The sequence below is a fragment of the Rousettus aegyptiacus genome, unplaced genomic scaffold, assembly GCF_014176215.1.
Source record: "Rousettus aegyptiacus isolate mRouAeg1 unplaced genomic scaffold, mRouAeg1.p scaffold_m13_p_10, whole genome shotgun sequence".
NCBI lineage: Eukaryota > Metazoa > Chordata > Mammalia > Chiroptera > Pteropodidae > Rousettus > Rousettus aegyptiacus.
The window spans coordinates 6939359-6953734 of NW_023416285.1; the positions used below are offsets into that span (position 1 = coordinate 6939359).

The following is a 14376-nucleotide window of genomic DNA, read 5'->3' on the forward strand; positions in this document are numbered from 1 at the left end:
CCTCCCAACACGGGTCCCCCCCCCACACACACACACAGAATCTGCGATTAGCAAAAGAACATAGAAAAACAGACGTGGCCCCACCTTCTGGTGGTGAGAAGTCATAGCGGCAGCCATCAGGGAGCTTTCAGACGGATTTTGTTTTGTTTATATTTTAAGGAACTGTTCAAGGTTTGTCTTTCCTCAAGGTAATTGACAACGGAAGATAACGATTGCCCGATCAATATTTCTATTCCCAGCAGCAAAGAACAAGGGACCGTTGAGCAGCTGTCTGGAAAGACAACGCCCTTTGGATGAGCTGATCCAAGTAGAGAAACGCAATGGACCTGAACGTTCTAGAAAGATGTTCTGTCAGCCTGTGCTGGTGACAACTGCAGCTCAGACATAGCGGAAGGTTCCCGAGTTCGGGAAGAATGACGCGCTATGTGCAAAACGCAGGTCTCAGCGGCAATGGTTAATTCCCCCCCAAGACACAAGCTCAAAGAGTCAACACTCACGCAGGGCTCGTTTTCCGCCATGAAGTCTGTGAAGTGTTTATGCGAGGCAGGGAAGGAGGGTCGGGGGACAGAGCCGTGGGGACCGGAAAATGTGTTCACGTTTTTTTTCTCTGAGATGAAGAGAAGCATGAGAAGCAGCCGACTGAGTCTGAGGGTTGGACAAGCTCATCCACTGGGTTTCCTTCCTCGAAGGGGTTCTGTGTCCCCCAGGGGTGCCTGGCTATAGGCTTCGTAGTGGATGAACCCAGAACTACCAAGGTCTTCGCAGCTGAGGTGGAGGTGATGGAGAGCTGAGACAAAGGCATGTCCCCGCTGCCACCACCCCAACGGCAACATCGTTACAGATCAGATAATAGCAACTTCGTAAAAGCTGAAACAGGAGGCTGACGCAGAAATTAACTGCTCACACGGGCTATAACACCAAGGACGGGAGTCTCTTTCTTCTGAAGCCATATCTGGCATCTTGTAAAAGCAGTGACCAATGTCCCTCTAGAGAGTGCTGGCCCTGGATTTCTCCTGTCTCCACTATTCCGTCTTACTTGGTTGTGGGAGAAAAAGAAAATGCTTATAGGATTTACCTCGACATAATAATATTGGAGACGACAATAATAATAACGAATCTCTATCGCGTTTTCTATGCCGGGTACGATCAAAGCGCTTTGCGAGCTATCACATTTATCATCCCCTTTTTATAGATGAGAAAAGGGAAGATTAGCAAGGGCGAGGACACGCTGAAGTCATTCGGCTATTTCTTTTAATGTACTCATTAATTCACAACTTTTTGTTGAGTTCCGGTTATGTCAGACAATATTTGAGGCAGCGGGGATACAGCCGTGGACAGAATACGGGCAGATTTTTGCCCTCATCAGACAGATGATAAAGATAATACGTCACGCCACAGACTGAATCGTGTGCCTCCCACTCCCCGCCAAATTCATACGTTGAAGCCTTAACAATAGAAACCAAAGCCTGCCAGACCTTGAAATGGAATTTACAGCATTCAGAACTGTGGGAAATAAATTCCTGTGGCTTAAGCCACCCAGTCCGGGGCATTCTGTGACACAGCCCGAGCTGACTGGTACATGTCAAGGCGATACGTTCTATGGAGATTGCTGTTTTCTATTTCAGTGCTAGAGGTTTCTATTTTGTGGAGGAGTTAAGTATGGCCTCTCTGATAAGGAGCTTTTAGGAAAGAAATGTGAAAAAAGAGTAGAAGCAAACTCAGCAGGTACCTGCAGAAGGAGCGATCCAGGCAGAAAGCATGGACATGGGAGAGTTCTTGGAATGTCTGGGCAGCGGTAGTGTTTAGACAAGTCCTCTGTGCCATGTGAGAGTTTACGGTTTCCAGGTCACACAATTATACTTATTTTTTAAATCAATATCTAATGTTAATTGGTATCTATATCTTCTTCCCAAATAGGACAAAACTTAACCAAATTTTAAATTGCCCTATTTCCTTGGTCTGTTTTCCGATACTATGTTGAGATCATCTGAGATTTACTTATCAGGTATTTTAATAATCAAAACATGTTTTCTTGTAATATATTTTGCTGTTTTTGTTTTCTCTTTTCTTTTTTACCCCACGTCTTCCTCTTGGATTTATTTTGTTCTATTTCCCAAGTACAATTTCTAGTAATTACTTCAGTTAGAGTTTAAGAAGGGTAAAATATTGTTAAAATTCAAGAATAGTAAAAAAAATAAAAAGTGTGTTACCATTTTAATTGAACGTGAATTTGGCTGGGCGTAGAATGCTAATGACACTGTTATGTGTCATCCAATGTTGTGGATGAGAAGATTTATGTCGATATGATTCTTATTATTCTTTCATAGAGAGGCTTGTCTTCCCCCTACCCCTGTCTGAAAGGTTTTTGGATTGCCTCTTTATCTTCGGTGGTTTGAAATTCTTCTATAATACTTGTAGATGTGGATTATTTTATATTCCTCCTGCCCAATACCTAGCATTCCCTTTTAATCTGAAAATTTGTGTCTTTCTCGAATAGGATGTTTCTTCTATAATTTGTTGACTCTCTCTACTCTGTGTTCTTGTCTTCCGGATCCTTCTTAGAACTTCTGATTTCTTCCCCTAGTTTTAGTTTTTCTTATGGGTTTTCATTGTTACCGTTTCATTTTGTGTTCTGAGAGAATTTATCAACTGGATCTTCCAATTATGATTTCTCTTCTCAGCTCTATACATTCTATCATACATCTACTATTTTTTCCTTTTATTTCAAAAACTTTCTGTGTCCAAGATTTCTAGTTGAGTGTCTTTAGTGCAATGTCCTCTCTCATCTCTCTATATTTGTTATATTAATCTGGTATCCTTAGTTCTCAAAACTTGTGTCGGTTGAGTTTGCTGGCTCTGTTTTATTAAATTGACTTTCTTAAATATTGGCTGAGTCTTGGTTTAGGGCTGATCTCTGTATCTTTGAATCTCTGTTTATTTGAGAGCTGAGTTATACTGCCCATTGCCTGTGACGACAAACCTAAAGTGGATGTACTGCTAGCTGGGATGGTCAAGAGCTAGTCTTCTGGTCATGGAGACGCCTCATCGCCAGCCACCCAGAGGGTTATTCTGCCTCATAGGTCCAACGCCTCCACTTACTGCTCCTGCCTAGGGCCAGACCGTCCTGCTGCTGCCCTCGCAAGTGAGTTATGTATGGTAGCGCCGAAGAGAGGGAGTAAGCCATCAGGTCTCTCCTGGTATTGTATTGTAGAAGCCACCTTGACTGTCAAGAGCTCTAGAGCACCCTCCACCCCAACATCCAATCATCGGCATTTAAACAGAGTAACTGAAGCCACTCCCAACTAAGAGTCAGCCCCTCTAGAGTGTGTTTAGGGCTACGGGTTCATCGATGATTCAAATCACATCTACTTCAAGCCTTCCAGGAATTCTTTATAATTTCTTGTCTATGGAGAGTTGTCCTTATTTTACACCACTGTTATGGTTCATTTTATTCTATATGTTTGGGGTAGGAAAAGGACATTTTAGCATAGTCTCAATTTATCATCTTAATAGCGTCTCCTATATTTAAGTTGCAAATTTGTTTTTGATTCATAGCTGTACAAGAACTATAACCATAAAGGTATGTATCCAATTTATTTGTACACATTCAAGCAGTGTTGCAATTGAAATAATTGAACAATACAGGGAAATCATGGTTTTTAAAATATTCTTAGATATAGTATCTATCTATTATCCCTATTTAAGAGATATTGTTCTGGGCTTTTAAATAAGAACTTACTTCATCTAGACCCGATTCAAAAATCAAGAGAGAGAGAGAGACTAAAAATGATAGTTCCACGCCTCAGCCATGAAGCCTTAACAACAGAAGCAACACAGTGCTATTATTCTCTGAAATGACCCATACCTCAGGCTGTAGCAGTAGATTTTGGTCCTGCCAGCCTGCTGGTCAAGCAGAACAGGAGGAAGGAAGGGAAAAATAGCTGAGATGTAAAGAACAGGGCTTATGCAATGTTCTCCAGTATGTCAATTAGTATTCAAACATATTGCATTGACTTGTTCTGACAATCCCCTGGATGTTTTGATGTTAGCAGGTTGGACGTTATCTCCATTTTACACAATAGAAAAACAGAGACTCAGAGAAGTCACCTGTCCAAGGTCCCACAGCTATTGTTGATGATAAAAGCAAAGCCCTTGAAAAGGGATTATCAGTCAGTATCCCGGTAAGACACAGATGGTATGCAGAACTTAGGATAATTTAAGGAGGGCTTAGTAAAGGGACTATGACAAAGGTGTGGCAGGGTATAGAGAAATGGCAAGAGCAGGCCACTCAGGCTAGTGAGAGGACATCAGGGACCGCCACCAGGCTTGATGGGGAAAAAAGGAAGGAAATGGTTACTGCGTGGGCTCCTACGCTTTAATCAGTCTGGCGGAGCCCAAAGACCGCATCTCAAGATGATGTTTTTAAATGAATTTGATAAAATACTTAAAATTGCAAAAGAAGTTGATTCTATTAAAATATGATGACTATAGCATTTGAGTAAAATAAGTTCGTGATGTATTAATATGAGCACTTTGCCTAACGAGATCTGATGTGTCTACTCAAGATCTGGCGAGTCTAGTAAAGACTACCGTTTCAAAATAGTGATGAACATAAAGATGCTTGGATGTATCTGCACCTTCTGTAGAGTGGTATGAGCATATCCATGACAACAGCAGCCGCAGGTATTGTTAATGCCATTGTGATGTGCTGCCTACCTTGATCATTAAAGGAAATGGCGAATTTCGGTCAGACTTTAGAGAGTATGAAGGTTTATTTTTTTATCTTCTCCATTACAGTTCATAGAACCTCTTGACCTCTAGCCATAGATCTGAGATTAAAAACAATAGGTATTTATGTTCTCGTGGTTCTGGAGGCTGGAAATCTGAGATCGAGGTGTCGACTAGGTTTGAGAGGACACAGTTCAGCCCATGATGGAGAGGCTGCTGTGAAGACGATGGGAGTTCTGTTTCACCAGAAATTTTCATCCCCATGAGTTTACTTCCTAGCCATCTTGATGTTTCTGTATCTGCCTCAGGAGAGTCCTACCGCACCTGCAGCAACCCTATAGTCACCAGTCCGACTGTGGTGACCCCAATGGGGGGTGTTGGAGAGCCCCTCACCCAGAACCCAGACAATGAAACAGCTTTTCTCAGAACTAACATGATGTTCTTCATACTGATCGTACTGGTTGTGTTAATTAATCATTGTACGATGTCTCTTTCTCTGGGGGAACTGTAATTTAAATTGTTCTTAATATTCACTTGTCTAGCATATGTCAGGGTTAACAGCTGGGCCTGTGGAATTAAACAGATATAGATCTGAGTCTCAAATTTTATATTTATAAGTAGACAGTTACCAAATTTTCTCAGCTCCCTCATTTTAATTATAGTTATATATAAAATATATTTACTTATGTACATAAATATATATAATTCATGTATATTGTCTAAAATAGATTTTATAAATTTTATAATATATAACATTTACATATGACATAAATACAAATATAGATCACGTATGTAAATATAGTCTTAATAATAGTTTCTATGTCATGAATTATTATAGATAACAAAGGGAGTAATGCATTTAAAAGCTATATAAATGATAGCTGGTATTTGGCAAAAGTATTGAGTGTGGACTATGTGTTACGCAACGGAGTTATAGAAATAAAGATAAATTGCCTATTCTGAAGAAATCCATTATTTAGAAAAAAATAATAATAATAAATAATCAAATCATCATCACAAGTGTTAAGAGAAGGGTAAGAACAAACTACCAGGAAAATCCGAAGGGTGAACATCCATGCAGACTTGGAAGGCTCCCTACAACAGATTTTTTCTGGCTTTGTCTTGGAGGGAAAGAAGAAGAGGCTGAAAAGCTTTATAGGCACAGAGAGCGGTGTATGCAAATCTGTGGAGGCATGAGCGCCTCGCCTTCCCAAGGAGTCAAAGCAGGCGGTTACACTGGGAAGTGCTGAAAGGCGAAACCGGAGGTGGAGAGTGAAGGGGAGCAGGCCCTGAATTTCCGCAGTGGGCTGGGCCTGCCTTCAGAGAGAATGATTCATGTGGGAAACTAGCTCAAAACTGGGTCAGCGCTGTTTCTGATGGAGGTGAGGATTAATGGTGATCTCCGTGCTACTGTTCTTATGTAAAAAAAAAAAAAAAAAAAAAAAAAAAAATTAATAGTATGACTGTCTTCCTGGAGGTCCGATTTGTGTTCCCAACGTGGTCCCTCGCTCAATTGCCTTAGAAAACACGAGCACCGACATGATTTCTGCCTCCGCCTTGTTCGTGACTCATGATGGGAATTCTGAGCAACAGAATTCACTCCAAAACCTTACCTAAGATTAGGTATCGGGAGAGACACATGGGAAAAGTTGGTGCCAACACCCTTTGTCACCTGTGTCTTCTGTCCTTTTGATCTCATTTTTCTCTCTTGTTCCTCTATTTTTTTTCATCTTTCCTCCCAACCATACTTCGGACCCATAAAAAAAAACCTTTGTTTAGTCCTGCTCTATCACTTTCATTTTATAGATGAGAAAACTGACTTTCGGAAATATCAGAAGCTTTGCTCACTGATACCCATGTTCTCCTCTTCCATACAAGCCCACTTTACCTCCCCCAACCCACTCACCTCCAGACGGGGTCCCATGACTAGTTCTCACCAATGGAATGTAGTGGAAGCAATGCCCCGCTTCCAACCCAAGGAGTTTAAACGTGCCTAGGCCTTCTCTCCACTCTTGCTATTCCTTTATCACTCATTTGGACTGGTAATAAAGAGAAGTAACATCTCTTATGTCTGGTCCATCGTGCTTTGGGGTTTGTTTGTTATAGGAGCTAGTAGTTCCTTAATCAATGCATAGCTTGATGATGACAGAATCAAAAATACCTGGTATGTTTGTTTTGAAAGATATGAACATGAATTAAAACAGTGTGGGCCCTTTTGAAGTTTTAAGGCTAATAGGATCCCAAGATATAGACAGAAATGGTGTGATACAGAATACAAATTGACGATGAAGTCTACAGAAAAATAAACATGAAAGGACATAGGAATTAAGAAGATAAATAAGTTGTGTCATTGTGTCATAAGGGAGGATTTTCAAGAGGAAGGTTGAGGTCTCTGTATTGGGAGGATGGTAGCATGCATAGATGGAGTGATCAGGAAAGAAAGCAGGGCACGGTGAGTTGTTAGGGGGACGGAGACGAGGTACAGAACAAATAAAACAGTAGGATGAGGCCTCACCATGAAAGACACTAAATGCCCAGTTAATGACTTTGAGCATTATACACGTGTTTGGCTGAGGGTTGTAACCAACACCTGTTGGCTGAACGATCTTAAAAATAAATGGCAGGTCATGCCCTCCGAGTTTGATGACTGTTTATAGAGATGGTTTTGCCACCATAGAAGGTTTTCATATCTGACAGCTGGTCCCCTAGTACTGAAGGGGACAGAGAGTATCAAAGATCGTTGGGGGTGAGCGGAAGGGAATAAACAGCATCCACAATTGGTCCACCCTGGCAGGGTTCCAGACTCTAAACAAACCTCAAGATAAAGCGATTCGAAGAGCTGTTAGATCTTGTTCCGTTTAGGGTTCAGGGGAAGTATGTTGAGAGCCTTTTCTCCCTAGGAGTGCATATCCATGAAAATAGCAAGGTTGGCATTGGACGTCACATCAGAGAAGGCCACGCTGGGGAAACGATGTGTTTTGAAATCAGGTCACTTGGGAAAAAAATTCCTGCAAAGTGAAAGCTCAAATGAAGCTAGCAATTTAGGTACTTTTCACAGCCTGACTTAGTGGTTCTTCTTCTAACTAAAAACTAGGAAAGGTACTCTCCGGGTACATATTTCTTTAAAGTTTGAGTATCTCTTTCATTATTTTTATAGTGCACACATAGATATCAAGCTTGAAGTGCTCTTTTTATCACTGTAGCTAAAAGCAAAAAAAAAAAAAAAGAAGAAGAAAAAAAAAGAAGAAGAAGAAGCCATCCAGCTGCTCTGTGTCTGCCAAATTGGGTCTCTCCTGAGTGCTGTGATTCTCATGCAGCAAGATACCCTGGGTGTACAGAAAAGTCGAGGAAGAGACAACTCTGAATTTTCACTTTTTTTTTTTTTTAAGATAAGTCAGTTTGATATCAGACCCTTCCTGGTTGGAGAAAACACTCCCCGTTGTCCCCCAAGTCATATAAAATTTCCTTGCAGGGAATTTCAATCCAACACATCCATTGTTTCAAGAAACTATCATTGATACCACATCAAGTCTATGTAGAGGGGGAAAAAAATAGAGCTAACATTTATTTAGCATTTTCTATCTTTATTTATTTGTTTTCTATCTATCACAGTCTTTATTTAATCATCTTTGTTTCAGTATACAACCCTATACTATAGGAATCCCAACTTCTACAGAATAGAAAACCAAAGTCCAGTTAATTTAAAGGACTTATCCAAGGTCATATAGCTATAAAGAACAGAAGTTGAATCGAGTTTGTCCTGACTTCAGAATTTATACCATTAAGTTGTTTATAACCAGATATGCAATCCAATCATAGAGCTTTCATTAAAGGGCCTCAAAAGATAAACAAGCCTTATATACATAAGTGCTAAATAACACATCTCACCTATAAATACTGAATAAAACTAATATAAAGTAATAATCAAGTGAGATTATTTTATGACTATATCCAGGAAGAGGTAAGATTTGAAGAGATCTGAGCTTGCTCAAATTAACAACATCATTTACAGATGTTATTGATTTATAAATATTATTATAATATGAATATTATAATACAGCATATTTTACTACTTTGCTGGGAAAGCTGCTGTCATATTCTTTTCCGAATGCATTTATTTCAAAAGATAGTCTTTAGATAGAGCTCATTGTCTTCAGGTTTGAATAATGCTAATTAAATATGATTCTTGACAGATTTATGTACAAAGCTAGTTCTTCCTATATTTACTCATATATGAATTCATCAAACAATTACTGAATACCTCCTAGGTTTTAAGATCAAGATAGTAAACCTTTGTTTTCAAGAAACTTACCGTCTCATAGTCAGAAGAAAAAAAAAATGTACACAGTCATAAAGTAAATGGCAGGCACTGAGATAGAGACTCGGTATGAGGAATAAGATCGGGACGGGGCACCGACCTCACTAGGGAGAGATTCATGGAAATGGTGGCACCAAGCAGAACTCTGAAGAGCAAAGAGGAGACATCTAAGGGGATGGGCAAGGTGGGGTGTCACGAGTCAAGGCCAAGTGTGTTCAAAACCTCAGGGAAGTCAGAGGACGTGTGGGGTCTTGTGTAGTTTATACGACAGTTGCGGCAGGTGAAGCTGGACGAGTAAACAGGACACGACCCAGGAGGGGAGGTCCGATGGCCGTGGGGTCACCAGACATGCTCAGAACTGCCCTTCTTCGCGTTTTAGAGAGAGGCCTCATGTGACTGTGTACTTAAATTTTGCTTTCTCCTTCAAAGTGCCTTCTCTCACTTACTTCACCGCCATTTGAAATTCTTCCGACATAGGTCATTACCAGGAAATCGGATCTTTGGCTGCTCAGTCCTGTCACACGGTTTCGCAAGTGAGGGTCTCTGGTACTCGTCACGAAATAGACATGACTAGGGAAGTTGGCCATAATTCCTTTCTCCTACATTTTTTCCATAATAAAGACGCTTCGTCACGTGTTCAAGGAATGCCAGGACTTGGAAGTATTTTGTGACTTTGGAGGGTAGCGAGATGCTGGATGTGGAATACCATGGTGAATTGTTAAGGGACATTGAAATCAATATACTTCTCGAGAGAAATTATTGCCACCTTGCACAGTCTTGTTGGAAAACAAGAATCAAGGCTAGACACATTGTCAAGGTCATTTCGGATCCTATTATTCTACTTCTCTGATGATAATGATGATAAAAATAGCCCTTATTTGTGACTTGCACAGTTTTTAGAGGCCATTCACCCACGCCCTCCTCTGAGCAGCCGATGGGGAAGGCAGAACTTGGAGGACCAAGACTGTTCCCTACCAGACCTAAAAGCTAAATGATAGTTTAAATAGTAGATGTGAGAGATTGAATAACTTAGGATCCATCCTTCTACCATAGTATGGCTTCCTGGAAACCAAAGCTGACCTCCACGTGACTAAACTCAAAACTGAGGGATAGTCTAAGAATATCCTATGTTTCCTATATAATCTATGATTTATATCCATTTACAAAAAACATTCAAAGCTATATAAATTTTCAGCTTTTTTCTACCATGGAGAAATGTTTTTTAAAATTTGCCATTTTCCCCAATATACTTTAAATTTTCCTGTCATTTGTCCTAAACTTACCTTTTTTAAAAAAATAAAAAGCAAGCAGTACTTCATAATTAATTGTGATATCACTGTTAACAGAGAATGTGTTTCAGAGACATACTCATTTGAGAGAGATGTAACCACCAGACACAAAAATGGTCTATGAGACTTGAAGAAGCTTTATGGAAAACACTGGAGACCAAGAACTAGAAATTGTACAATGTGCATGAGCTATGGGGAAGAGAGAGGAGAGGGCAGGACCCAGGTGAAGGTACTCACTCTTTCTAAAGTGGGTTCCGTGCAACCCATTCTGCTACATGTTTCTCATTGGTCAAAAGAGTAGAACATATTGTCTTTGAGGATATGCAGATTAGCCTAACAAAGGCTCTGAGAAGTCCCGCAATAGAAAAATTTGCAAAACTTTATTTAATCCAGAGTTTTTTAAACATTTTGGTCACACATATATATTTGTCCATGTATCTCTGCATTAGGGTTCCATGAAACACTCTTTGGAAAACGCTGCTTCAAAGTTAAGGAAAACGAGAGAGAGGCTAATCTACACCAGAAGAGATTTACCAGTGGGCCTGTCAAATACAAAAGGCTATTTCTCAACGTCCTTGTTAGAAGATCTTTCGCAAATATGCGTGTTTGCATATTTGGGGTGAGGTGCGTTAATGTCTGCGACTCACTTCGAAATATATCAAAGCCGAACTGATGGCTGGACAGAGGACTAGACAGGTATGTGATACAACAAGAACAATAACCTGTTCATTATAGAATCTAGGCAATAGGTGCGTTAGGTATTCCCTGCAACCTTTAAAATTTTGTCTGAATGTTTGAACATTTTTTAGAGACAATGTTGAGAAGAGAAAGAATATATATCCAATTAACGGTAACACGAAATATGGCTTAGAAGGGGGCAGAAGGACTCGTTCCATCATGGTTCCCGTCTGCTGACCAAGTACAAGACACTACGCCAGAAACTTTACATACATCTATTATCTCACTTAATATTCAAACCCAATGGAAGGGAAGTTTGGGGATCCCCATCTTATTAATGAGATAAGTAGGGCTCAGTGAGGCTAAGTGTCGCCACGAAATTTACCTTGTTAAGCCCTGTTTTTCATGCTCTGTGTAAGAGGTGCTTAAATTATCTTTCTTTACTTCCTCTCCCTTTCTTAACTTCTCTGCTCCTCGATCTCCGGTCTGCGAAATGGTCTTCTATCCCTTTAGACCCCAGGAGACACTCGGTGAGCACCTGTGCCTTCGGATTTTCCGGGACAGTTTACTTCTCATGAAGCGGCTATGAGATAAGATGGTATCTTGAAAACATAAGAGTTCAAGTGTTTTTATGCTTTCTTCCTTTTGTGGAACACGATCCAGACAAATGCTCCTCTATCAGATGGAAGCCTGCAGGACGTGGGCCTGTACGGTCGCTCGGTGCATTCTCTGTGTGACAGCTGGCTGCTGGCCTCCCCGGCTGGCCTGCATGCATCGTCCCCTGGGCTCGGCCTTGCTCCCAGCCCGCAGCGGGCAGCAGAGGACAAGGTTGGGCTGTCCGGTCTGTGCGTTCTTCCCCAGTAGCTCCTCCTTCCCTTGCCTCTTCTGTTCATGACATTAAAAAATATATATCATGAGTTCTATTTTACTGAGCAGCTGCTTCTCTGGGGCTTCTTATCTCTCAGGCCAGACAGACTACAGGGAAACCCACAGGAGGTGATGTTTAGACACTGTGGCACATAATAACCACAGAACTCTGATTCTTCAGGTTGGAGGGTAATTTATTAGTCATACCTTTTCAGAATATTTCTGCAGTATCATTTCTAAGGATTTGGGGACGAGGGGGCGGGGAAGGCAATATCATGTGCTTAGTCCGTAATCTTAAAATGAAATCTAATTCCTTAGAGCGGAGCTCGTGAAATGCTTTCTGCAGATTCTCGCTTCGCCTTCCTGTTACCTAGAAGCAGGGCAGGGTACAGCCTGCCCCTGCCAAGTACTGCATTGATTCTCCGAAGCTTGGAGCTGACCCCCCAAGGTCATTTGTCTGGTGGTTGGCCAGGCTGGCAGCAGAGACCTCCTTTTTCATTCCTGTGAATGACCTCTCTCCACAGCTCACCGATGCTCCCGCTCACCCCGCCCCCCACCCCCAGAGATACAAGGCACTGAGTGAAATCTGCATCTCTACTAGTCTGGGTCCTGGTCTTTTCTTCCAGACTCCCACATGATACTGATGAGGGCCTGGGCTCTGAGTGGAAACACGGTTCAGAATGTCCTAATGAAGTTAAGTTCACAGCTGGTGGAAGGGGCTCCCTGCACGGGAGTTACTTTGTGTGGGTGATGACTCCTAAACTCTATTTCCATTCAACCATATGTCAATGAATTATTGAATCGAGCTATGTCTTAGTCTGAAGTTTCTAGGACTGGCCCAGAGATAAGGATGTGCATGAAAACGCCCCCTGGCCTCCTGTTGGGGGAGGGGGGATGTCATTGAATGGTGTCCCCAGGCTGTGCCCTCTGGATCCACCTCAATGTCAGTGGTGAGGCCACACTTCTCAAGGACGTGAAGTGAACACAGCAGGGTCCTGCATGGGCCTTTTCCTGTGTGACACTGGATTCCTTGACCGAGTGGCTCAGGCTCTGAGACTCCCCACCCGCCTGGTGGGAACTGTCCTAGAACTGCACTGAAGCCCAAGCACCTTCCCGGCGGCCGGCCCGCCCACCTCTCTTCACCCCGGGGCGGCCCTGTTCTCAATCTGAAGGCCCTCACCGCCCACCCCCCACTCCTCTTTTTTCAACACAGCCCTTCCCGCGAGAAGCTTCGTGGTGTTTGCCTCTCCTCGGAGGACCCCGTCTCGGAGTCGATCTAAGGAAACATGGAGAGGGACAGGGGAGGGAAGAAAGCCAACGGAGGATGCGGACACGGTACCACCCTCATCCGCCGGCGGTCAGCCCTGCCCGGAACCTCCGGAGAAGCCGTGTGTGCAGCCTGGAGTGGTTCTTCACAGATCCTTCTTGTCCCTGCGTGAGGGTCGCTCCAGGGGCGTTAACTGTCTTGCGGCTGGGACTTCCGGATGCCTACATCGCCTCTCGGGGGTGACTCGGGCATTGGGTCGGGCCGTCCGAAGCCAGGGCCCAAACTCTCAACCCCTGCACTGTGCGCCTCAGACTTATTACAATATTTGAAAGCTTGAGCTTGAAACCAACATGGTATGAATCAGCTGTCTTTTTTTTTCTTTTTTTAGTCACAAGTTAAGGACAATTTGGCAGCAAACATCTTTCTTACCAAAATATTCCATACCGGTTGAGAGGGAAATCTATCCTTCTGGCTTCTAGAAGACCAAGGCTACTTTCTAGTAGTGTGACCTTGGTAGATGACTTAACCTCTCTGTGCTTTAATTTTCCCTGGATCAAAGCAAACAGTAGTCCATCTTGCTGAACTCGCAGAATTATTTTGAGGCCCTCTGGTGCACATGCATATAAAAGAGCTTTGTAATCTGTAAAGTGCTGTCCAAGTGGAATGGATTATGCTTCTTGAATAACCTTGAACTTTCTCCCTGCATCCTTGCTTTGCTCTGTTTCCGAAACAAATGCAGACATTGTCTTGTCTGGCCTCCCCCTGCCCCCACCCCCCTGCGTTACAGGATCCCTTCTGATTACAAAACTGCTTTCACAGTCTCACCAGTATGGGACGTTTCATTCTATTCCAACATAGCTCAGATGACACAGATTTAAGAGTTCGTAATTCATGTGTCTTTGATCTGTTCTTGACTGTTCCACGCTCGCCTGAACCCCACCCCCGTTAGTCACAAAGTCAGAGGCTTAAGCACAACGAACGGTTTTGCATCTCACGTCACTTAGGCAGATTTCTCTTCACCGTCTCTCCCTGAGGAGGTCCTTAAATCTTACCGAGTCATTCACGTCTTTGAGACCCTAATAAAACCTAAGGCCTCTCTCCTTAGGAAAAAAATGAACACAAAAACATACAGGCCTACACACACACACACACACGCACGCACACACATGCACACACATACACAAGAAAAAGAACTAGCCACAATCTCGCGGAGGTACACAGCCCCTCCG

At 42.4% G+C, this 14376-nt stretch overlaps 1 long non-coding RNA gene across 4 annotated transcripts; it reads left to right on the forward strand.

Moving 5' to 3' along the window:
* Positions 1-1746: 1746 nt before the first annotated feature.
* Positions 1747-11927, forward strand: LOC118608649. 4 transcript variants are annotated; one of them, XR_004953038.1, is made up of 3 exons: positions 1747-1824; positions 10785-11031; positions 11677-11927. It is a non-coding gene; the product is annotated as an uncharacterized LOC118608649 (long non-coding RNA). The 4 variants fall into 4 exon arrangements; XR_004953036.1 differs by lacking the exon at positions 1747-1824 and adding an exon at positions 2948-4181; XR_004953037.1 differs by lacking the exon at positions 1747-1824 and adding an exon at positions 5575-6110.
* Positions 11928-14376: the final 2449 nt, after the last annotated feature.